The following is an 11,354-nucleotide window of genomic DNA, read 5'->3' as shown; positions in this document are numbered from 1 at the left end:
TCTGGGGACACATGTTTAGTGGCCTTTCCGAGTGGCACTTGACCATCCCCTCCTGACTAGTGGGTCCGCAGATGGACTAGGCTTCCCCATCCCTCCGATTCCCACACAGAGTACTGAGACTTTAGTACCTTCGAAAAGAGGGGTTTCAACCCATTCAACCACTCCAATCCCACCAACAACCCCCAGCCCTGAACCATCACACCCACACTGTGTCTCTTATCACTGGTCTGCTTCCTCCACTTCCGCTCCCAAACCATACCTTAATGACCTGGCCCTAAAATGCCCTCTACCTGCTAACTGCTCTCCTGCCTTCCAGCGTTGACAGGGACACTTCTCTCCACAGCACAGTTATTTGCCACGCTGCAAGAGCATTGTGGTGAAGAACCACGTTGTACTTGCACCGGGGCAAAAGTGGGTCACCCTACATAGCAACACAATTGGGAACCTCTGTTGCAGCCTGTCCTAATCTAGAGGGTCTTTCCTTGTGTTGTGAGGCCAGTCAGGAGCGAGTTATTACCCCTGTGTTTTCATTTGTTTTCGGCTGGATTTCCTGTACTTGAGCACAACAACTGTGAAGCCTGTGCGGATATAGTTTGGGCCTGTCCCAGTGAGTAACTCTAATAGTTGTCCACCGGAAATCTTCATACCTACACCGATTTCCTTTTTCATACCTGTAATTGCAGGCTCACTTCAGAGTTATGCCTGGCCATCCAGCCAGGTCTGGGGGCTAATCACCATTTTAAAATGGCAACTGGACACCTATCTATGCAAGTGGTCCTACAATGGAGTGCTTGCTTCCGTGTTGATGGATTTTAGGTCCTGATTATATCCAACTCAAAACTATTTAAGTAAATGTCTTTGATTAGAAATCTGGATTCCTAGGGAAAATCGCGAGACAAATGTAATTCAGGGACGCTTTTCTAAAGGCAGTAAACTTTGGACTCGAATACGTGTGAAGAGTTGTTTATAATGATGTGGTTCCCTTGAAATCTTCCGGGAGGATTACAAGGGAATGAACTTTGTGCACGGGAGAGTATTGCTCATGTAGACCGAGTACACATAATGACATGTATAGCGACATGGCACTGCAGTTAGCAAGGTAATAACATTCAACTAGACCAGGTTTCCGTGTACTTCTGTAACCTCTATCCCGTGCCTGTATCCTTAATATTCGGTCCTTTTAATTGGAAGCATATTTGTGTTTCCTATTATTCTATTTCCCTGTTCAACAATGCCCGGTTATTTCACAGCTACTTTTGTGCCATAAAGAAAATCAGCACATACGCAGATACATAGATACATACATCATGCATGCTGGATGTGGAAGCCCACTTGACCTAGCTGCACTGTCCTTTCCCACTGCAGGGACCATGCGGATCCGTCAATCTAGTTTGCTGATTGAGGACAAAACTGATTACAATTTCTGTAGATCGAAGCAGAGCTGAGCCAGCTAAATTCAAACTCTATTTGACTAAAGAGGTGAATGTGGTTTGGGGCCAAATGCATGCGCCTGTGCTAGCGGGATCTCAGCATTCCATCTTCTGACATAATCCCCACATGGTAGCCTGGTGGTGTGTACTGTTAACAGTTCAACCATGACACTATTATAGGATTAGCATAGCAATTGCATGCTGTTACTAGATGATTCTCTTATATATGTTCACTTTCATGCAGCTTTATGCCACTAAAGTGAAGGGCCTTCATCTGAGCATTGTGCAATATGGAGCAATGCAAAAAAAAGCTGTTTTTCAATGCAATGGAACCTGATCCATTCTCTGGACACTTCACTTTTCTGGGGTAGAATCTCACTGGCACATTTCCAGAGATACCAACTTACCGCTCCTTCCTCACAGATTCAGAAACGCGGTACAGCACATCACAGACCCCGGATGGCTACTCCCTTCAAATATTACATACCCTACCTGGGCCCCCAACAGTGGGGATGTTATAGGTACTAGATCAATCAAAAGTACTGCAAGTAAAATACTACTTCCAATTGGACTTTCTTCAACCATTTGTAGTGTTAGATCACATTCTATATTTTTGATTTTGCAAGCCCGACTCGTGTTTTCTATCAGTTAGGCACTCAATAGGGAAGTCAAAAGTACAACTGTAGGTTTGATTGAAGAGAGGCATTGGGTTGAAGGCACAAGGGTTATACGTCTGCCACTGACCTGGGGCAACATGCACTTCAGAAGTTCGAATCGTGCTGGTCCAACTGTGCCTGTCAAACCTTAAAGGTTGCTACATGGGGGATTACTGCAATGAGCAATAGTAACTATTTGTACAAAACTTAGAATCGCCCGGAGGCCTTTGGGCGAGCGGCACTATATAAAATCTTTTATAGATAGATAGACAGACAGACAGACAGACAGACAGACAGACAGATAGATAGATATAGATGGAACCAATGTGAAGCACTATATAAAAACCTGATATTACTTTTAAGTCTCTCAGACATTAGACAATCTCCAGCCAGCCACAGATCTGCCATCTACTTTTATGCCAGAGTGAGATATATGATATCCATTGACAAAGGCGATCTATGTGGCAAGTATTTTGCATCACAAAAAAAAACCAGGAACAGGAAGAATCCCCAAAGAGAAAGAATAACTATGACGATTCATTCGGGCATGCTGTTAGAAATCAGTGTTGATGGCTTCACCACTGACTGCCACCGCCACTCCTTCAAAGTTCACGTAGACAAGAAAATACAGACACTCTGGTACAGACTCTCACTCCTTTCCAACAATTAAACTCTTTGTGCCCTGCCCAGACTTCAGTATCAAAGTGTACGCTCTGGCGTATCCCACTTAAACAGGCAGAACACCCTCCTTACAGGTGAAATGGCCTGAACCCAGCATCCTCTGGAAAACACCTAGCCACTTGCAGCGCACCGCGTCAGAGGTCTGAATAAACTGAATAACATCATTGCCACTCTCAAGAAATTACACCGAGTACCCTACAGGCACACGTCATTTTTAAGACATCACTTAATGTAATCTCGTCCAACACATCACCAGACATCATGATATTGTCAGATGGAAATTCAAGAAATATGAAAAAGAGAAACTAGAAAACAGGCCTTTCCCGGATTCAACCCGCTATTGAATAATTTACTGGTTTACAGTCCTGCCTTCTCCTATAAAATTCAGGAAGAAAGTGGGCAGCTATAAGAGGAAGAGATTACCTTGATCCATAAGTGGTCACTGTTGTCACTGTCTGCTTCATTAACATGCTTTAAATTGTGTTAATTCACAGAGTACAGTGCTGCCAGTGCCTGCCTGCCAGTGTGGGCTACTCCCACCACAGACAGTTGGTAAATCAAAGCTGGAGGGATTGGGGTGATATGTGGGGGGCTGGGTGGTGATTAGACAGGTGAGCAGGAGAAGGTGGAGTGCAGGATGGACATGCAAGCTCTCAGGTAGAGCCTGGCCTGAACATCTGGCAATCATGTGGGCGGGGGGCTCTCTGAAGGAGGTTAGGAATCTCACCTTCCCTCGTGAGACCTATATTGCATGAAAGGCCACACTGGAAAATAGTCAGTTCACCTTTACCCATCAAATGATTTCCTGATTACATCGACCTGTCCTGGAAGTCAGCAGGGCCTCAAAAGCTTTAGGAGTGGCAAGTCTGAAGTCAACATTTTAAGGCAACATTCTGATGCTCTGGGAAATGTGGCATCGCTCTTCTACTGACACTGAGTCCTGATTTTAAACCGCACTGCTGTCCCAGATGAGCACATTGTTTGCTGTACAGTTTATTATTAGTTAAATTACACTGAATATTTCTGATTGAGCCCCAGATGCGATAATCTTGGTTTAAACTTTCATTTTATTTCACTAAATGGGCCTGATAACAGTTAATGGGTGAACATGTACTGACCGTCCAGGTAAAACAACATTGAATGATGTTAGATTTAGAAGTAGCCATACGTTATTTAATTTTTCATGGCAGTGATTGCCATATAGGGGAGGAGATGATGATTCTCCACTCACCATGTCCCGTTGTTCTACATAAACATCCACTGTCAGTAGCCAATGTTGCAGGCATGTCCCAATTCTGATTCTACTAATGGCAGACATTTCAGATGGGAATCAATGGTTGAGACAGACATAAGTGAATACATTTGTTAAAACAGCCGAGCATTACCTAGTTGTGGGTTTTAATAAAAGCAGCACTCCTTTGGTCTTATTAAGTGTTTTTAATAATGTAATGACACACATTAAGCCCATTTTCATTGTTTCGTCCACAACAACTAAATCAGTCCGAAGAATTTGTAAAATAGGGTGGTTTAACCCATAATAAAAAGCACCAACATGCAACTTTTGGCTGCATTGAAAAAAAGATCCCAAGGATAGACCTCTGGTGTGTACTAGAAGACAGGCTGACAACCTATTGTGTTAACGGTCCAACAAGTAATGGACTCTTCAGTGCTGTTCCTACTTGGAAAATGTATTAGTTCATAACTACTCTTGGAAATTCTGTCATTAGCACATTGAGATTTGTATCGTTCCTCAGAGTTGGACATCACACTTTATGACTATTTATACATTTTCTCTAACATCAGTGGTTTTGATGCCATTTTGCACTGTATCTTTTGTGTTCCACTATGGATGTTTGGACATTTCACATTTTGGACATTAGTCATGCCATATTATCCCAATCTTGTAATACAATGCCTGGTCCTCTTTTGAAATCATATTGATCTTTGTGCCCCGCTTCTTCCTAGCAGATTGAACACAATCTGCAACTTGGGTGAAATCCCATAGATTTGCTGTAAAGCAATAATTGTTCCACTCTTTACAAAGAGAGATTGTTTGTCGCTTCCTCTTAAAGTCCAATATCACTCCTGGATGCAACTCCTAATGTGTTTTCTTGCTCATTATAATCTAGATTGGTGGAATGCGTGAATAACTTTGACATCATGCCTGTCACACAGGGTGGCTTTAGGGAGGGTTCTAGTACCCAAGACCAAGTTGGGAATCTTTACCTGCTCTTGGTTATGTACTGCTTCCATTTAAAAAAACCCAGTCTTCTTGGCATTCGTGCGGTTCTCCTCAACCTTTAATATGATCAATCGATCGAGGTTATGGATATCCCTGTAGGCCATGGGGATATGTGCATGAATCTTAAGAGAATATCATATTGCTACATTGCATTACTGATTCAACATGCGTGGGGAGGGAGAACACCTTGTTTCCCTCTTACAGTGTCCTGCCCAACCCGCCCACCCCGGTTTCATTTTTACACCAACTCTCCTTAAAGTGAGTTGGTGTTGGAGAAACCGGATGATCTATACTCAGGGTGGGGGTTCAATTCCACTTATAAGTTATATGGACAATAGTGTAATACTTGACAGCACCGATTTTGCCCTACAACAGGTTATTGACAAATATGCAAAATATTTGACTGGCTCCGAGCTACCAGTCAACAATGCTAAAAACTAAATTTTGATAGCAGGTTCAATGAAAGAAAAAGATATACTTTTCATGTGGCTAGAAGTAAGTTCAAAAGAGTCATGGAGTTTGCATATGTTGGTATAAAATTCTGAAAAACCTTAAGTGGTATTGCCCAACTGAAATAGTGATTGTCATATCTCATGCAAATGGGGCTATTTTCCAATTTCCAGAATCTTTGGGGACTCGATTATTGCCAGATATGGGGGAGAGCTCTGGGGAATGAGAAGGTTTGCCTGTTTGTAAAGATTTTAGAATCCCTTTTTATGACATTGTTAAAGCTTCCACTCCGAGCTTTGCAACGTGGGGCTCAATCAAGCGTTTATTGAGGGTAACCAATAAATGCTTGGTAAGCAATCTGGAACCGCCCCAAGGTCATCCTCACATAGGAGTTATTAACAGATATCTGGGAGTATGAGTCATCCTTAAAAAATTTTTGGATAACCTATGTGAAAGGCGAACCATGTAAGATGTACTGTGACAAATGGTATGACTTGCCTCCTGCAATTACATCTGAAATAGATAGGTTTAAGAGAATCCGGAAAACTAGATTTAATAATCAGAGCGGGACAATATAGAAGGTTGTCAAACAATGAACTTAGAGTACTTGATGATAAGACTACTAGCTCAATCGAAGGAGAAGACCTGGTTTAGGAATGGGCCACGAATCCAGAAAATAGCTAATCCGTTTCAAGATCAATCTTTTATAAATTGGGGTCACATTGACACAATGGTATTGTAGTGGTGTAGAGATTTTTGCTGCATGCATGAAGAACCTGTTTACCACTTTTTAGGCCAAAGGTTAACCTAATTTGTTGTTGCACTTTAGCGCCTATGTTAAAGGTGCATGGCTTCCCCCAACGTAGTAGTGCTCATTTTCTTTTCATTAAATGTGTATGCTACCAATATCCCTAGGAAGGACACCCTATCCCTGTAGGGGGTCCATGTCCCTTAGTCAGAGGTGGTGCACCACATATTTAATAGGAAAGAGAAGAGGTTAGCTATCCCTGCACCTACAATGTATATAACTAATTGCAGAGTTTTTACAGATAAGAAGGTTGAACCAAGTCTGTGTTATTTCCATGGACATTTCATGAAGGAAGTATTTTCTTAGTATAATTGGTTTTATATGCACACCTTCCTAGAAGTGTGTGCATATAAAGACCCGATGGTGATGTGTGGTTCAACAAATTGATAAATAAATATATGAGATACAATTCCAGTGGTTCAGAGGATACAGGAATGTAAAACCTAAATGTTAGTGAAAAGGAGGGGGTGTATTTTGGGACCTGCTATTTCATATATGTCAGTTACCCTATTTCCAAAAAGCCTTTTTCTTTCTTTTTTAACACCCAATCAAAGTTAGCAAAGGAAACCAATAAAAACAAGACGATACTGAGTTATCTGTTACAAATTGTTTACTTAGATACCGTATCCCGTGTTTCCTTCAGGGATATCGTGCTTCAATATGGTCGACCGGTTTCAATGACATGCTGGTTCTAGTCATCTTCTTCAGGACCTCTAGTTAGGGTGCGTCTGATGAGATCGCATTGCCCATCAGATGTGGCAGTGTTACCACATCCAACCTTTTGCCCAGATGTGGTTTGAATCCATCTCGATAGTGGTGGAACACTTTCCGGATAGGTTGTTCACAACCAGATTCCCGTGACTGTGGGTGCGTTCCTGCCGGTCTGTGCTGCTGCAGCGGTCTGGCTCGCGCTGGGAGCACAAGAATTGTTTGTCGCTTGCTCTGAAAAAGTGTTTTTGTGTGATATAACAGATACCTTACCTAACACTTAAGGCCACCCATTGTCTTAAATGAGGTGCCCTGATTGTTTTTGTGTTCCCCCAAGGTAGGCCAGCAGTTATATTTTTGCAGCTGATCCCAGACATTACCATTGCTTCTACCCTTCAAGCATATTCCGTTATGATCATGCACATAAAGTACACATTTCATATGGCATCATCTGTTGTTTTGTCAAATCCTGCTGGACTTTGAGTGAAATTGATGAACCATGTTGCAGCATTTGAATTGTACATATATGAATAATCTACCAATTTTAATCTACTTTAACATTTTCAATGGTTATTTTAAATTGTTCTGTTTTAATTTACTTTATATCACTATTTCACAATACGTTGTACAGTCAAATTTTGACATAATATTGCTATATTTGAACTTCTAAGGTTGCTTATATGAAATCGAGTTATATTGATTGACTGCTCTGAATAATCAACATGCAGTTTTGATGTCCAATGCCCCATGATGTTTGCATGTTGGAATGGGACATATTCATTTTATTAGTTTTGGGCGAGGTCTATTACACACCATTACCAAATGTACCCAGCAAACAATAATGAGATCAACGCTTTCATCTATATGCGTGCTAGGCGATTGGTGCATAAAAATGGAGGATGACATCTCTGAAGGAAGTGCTCAGAGCCTCAACTACAGAGGGGAAACCACTAAAAAACACAGATGTTCCACAAACTTTTTTCTAAATGTGGGACTAGCTGTATTTCTTTGGGAGACTACTCTACAATAAGGCAGCCTGAACTCGAAAATCTCTATGGCCCAGATATGTTTTATTCCATCACCATTCCATCACAGGGTGAATGCTAGCCCCCCACTCTTGTGACCGAAACAATCGTGAGGGGGAACATCGGGCACATTGCTTTTTAAGGTCTTTGAGAGCATGGCTATCAATTACCCCATATGCTAAACAGCCCAGTTAGGAATGAACAGAGGCTTTGAAAGTGGCCCAGTGGAAGAACACAAACGTGACCTTTCCTTCTAAGGGCAGTGACTATTCTTACTATTCTTACTACGGCGTTCTCAGCAATTAGTAGTCTAGTCAGCAGAACATTGCCTTTTCCTGCATGAAGAGCAGTGCAGAAGACAAGGAGAGAATGTGCAAGTGCCCCCACCACCTGTGATCTTGCTTATTTGGGAACAAGTTGAAGGCTGTGCCCTACCAGATGAAGTTTGAAAAAGACAGCTTTCAGCACTCCTTGGGCCTGGCTGTCTGCATGGAGTATAACCCCAAAATGACTTCCCTTGGCCTTAATCTGTATGTCTTTCAGAAAGGAGATACAGTGAGTATCACATAGTGAAATCACCTTAAACCCACCTCAAACAATTGTCTCATTTGTGCTTGAGTTTAGTAGTAACTAATTGTCTTGCTTCCCCTAGGCAACAGCACTGAGGCAGATGGACAACACTCTTGTCCAGCTGACCATCCACTGCCAAATATAGTTGGTTGTCGTTTTCATACAAATTACAGGGCACACTGGAAGAGCTTATTAGATGCAGGAGGGGGAACTTAGAGATGATAAACAGACGATGTGAAGGTGGAAAGGGGCGGCCAATTCTAGGTATGGCTCCCAATCAATCTGCTGATACCCTTTTATCCAGAAACAATGTGAACCATTTGAGAGTTTATGAACCAACAACCGCGACTTCATAGGAACATGACAGTAAGATGGAAAACTCTATTGTGTCGCCATGGGTAACTCTAGCAACACCAACATTGAGAGAACACCTGTATCAGCCAGAGTGAACAGGATGTCCCAGACATATAACTGGGCCGACTTCATGCCCTGACCAGGTCTGAACCAGAACTGTAGATATGGGAGGATGAACGGTAAATAGGGCGATGGTTTGTGAATGTCAAGGCACAGTGTGGGCTTTTCAGGAGTAGTCTTATTAATCAATTTTAAATAGCTGTTACCACAACATCCTCTTGTAGCAATTGATAGCATGCAAATTGGGAAGCCAGGAATGGCAGCCGGTTTTGTGGCTGACATCTGAGTCTTGTGTCTGTTGTCATTTAAAAGGCTGGAAAAGACACAAAGGCCTATTCCCTTGACTTAATATGTTAACTGAATCAGAGTAGAGGGGAGAATGGTCTGAAATGTGCATGACATTTAGCACACATAATGCAATTGACTACTCATGACCCCACCTCTGCACATTTTAGATGGCATTTAAATATTGTTTGCATAAACGGTTGCAATTTAACAGTTAATGAAATACCACCCATAACCGCATGTGCGGCCGGGGTGCAGGGTGCATACACCCACGTTTTTAGTTACAAGATTTCCCTTTCAAATCAAAACTAGTCAAAGAGAAACAAATAAAGCAATGCGCTGCTTCATTCTATGGGACGAATAGCACTTATGGCGTCTTTGTTTTCAATGTGTTCCTGCATTTCTTAGCCTGCTTCCTCATGCTTGTTCATGAGGTGTCCACGCCCCCCCCCCCCAGGGAAGAGAATCAGGATATGTTTTCAGCCAGTGGAACCATCGCACTATGCTGGCCTCGGCTCCCTGCAGTAGGTGTTTCTACTGTGGGAGACAGTGGACAAACAAATTGCAACATTGCCCTTTGACCTGGGAAACACTATAGGAGGTTCCTTGCTGTCTCCCCAACCCTGGCTTGTAGCAGTGCACAGTTCACATCCATCAGGCTTATACGTGATTTAAGCGTCTCCTTAAGAACTACGATAAGCTTTTCATTTCCAAAAAAATAAGAACTTAATCATTAACAATACAAGTGTCACTGTGAGTGATTAAGATGTGAGTCTGCTGACTTGGGAGAATCTAGATAAAAGGGAAAATTGTGATCCAGGGACAGTTGCAGGAAATGTCTTCTGTGTGTTCCTGGGCACCCCTTCTGGCTGCTCATTCCTTTGGAAAAATAAGAGCCATAATCCATAATGTGCTTCCTTTTCGTGTGCAGGTTTAGGTGGTGGTCATCGTCTTAATGCTTGGCTTAAAATACATGGTTGATTTCTGTGGCACAGTTAAGTTGAATGTGGTTCATTCTGTTTACACCCGTAAATGGAGGCTGGGGGGGGGGGGAGCAGCTGTGATTGTGCTGCTCTGTTTTCAATCCTGCTTCATAACTGGGCCAAGTTATTGTAATTGGTTAAATAAACTGGATTTTCTTGTAAATGGTCTTTCCCTGCACACACCTCTCATAACTGGCCGGGCATCTCATGGACATTTGTTCAACAGATTCCCTGTGGACAAATGAAGTAAACAAAAAACAGAAAAACATCACAGCAAATGTGCTTGCTGGTGGTGTCAGATGTGGTGCCTAGGGTCTCTCCCGGGCTACCACAGTGACAGCCTAACACCCCTTAGAAAGCCAGTGCAACTAAAATCTGACAAGAGACTGCTGGAAGCCCCAAGTTCTGCCCGCAGGCAACCAAATGGAGTGTGGCTCTCTACCACCAAACGTCTGACTGCCTTTCATCAGTCACTGCCCAGCTGACACTTCAGTAGCCCAGGAGCCATAGTTCCCTTCATATCTGGGGTCCTGGCCTATATATAAATGATCCAGTCACGTGACTGACTTTAGGTAAGGATAGTGCATGCTCCTGCCTAGCTGAACCACTCTTCGTTCGCTGCAAAAATAGAGTGAATGCACCCAAGAGTCTGTTCCATTTAGGGTAGTCGTGCATAAAGTTGATTCACTGCGTGGAAAAATGCACCTGTACACGTATTAAAAGCATTAGACTAGTCCTTAATGTGTGCTTATTTCATGTATGTTCTGCATGCACGATTCTCTGCTTGTTTCTGCATGTTTGCATGCTTCAGCGTGCTTGTGTGTGTCCATCTGGAACACTATGTTAAAGAGAAGCAGAATTCCTCAACAACATTATTTGCAAAATATTAGCAGTCTCCAGGCCAATCCTCTCATTAAGCCTTTCTCTTTTAAATTGGATTAGTCGTGTTCCCTGCAGAGAAACAAAAACAGCCTTAGGTCTGCATACCTAAATATTCATTATGAAGCCGACACTGACTGTCCTATTCCAACTGCAAAAAAATATATAACAAGAGTATGAGCTCTAATGCTTCACACAGACACTGAAGAGACAGGCTGTTGAC

This window comes from Ambystoma mexicanum, chromosome 2q, assembly GCF_040938575.1.
Source record: "Ambystoma mexicanum isolate Mex_15411 chromosome 2q, UKY_AmexF1_1, whole genome shotgun sequence".
NCBI classification, from domain to species: Eukaryota; Metazoa; Chordata; class Amphibia; order Caudata; family Ambystomatidae; genus Ambystoma; species Ambystoma mexicanum.
Note: the sequence above shows the minus strand (reverse complement) of the source record.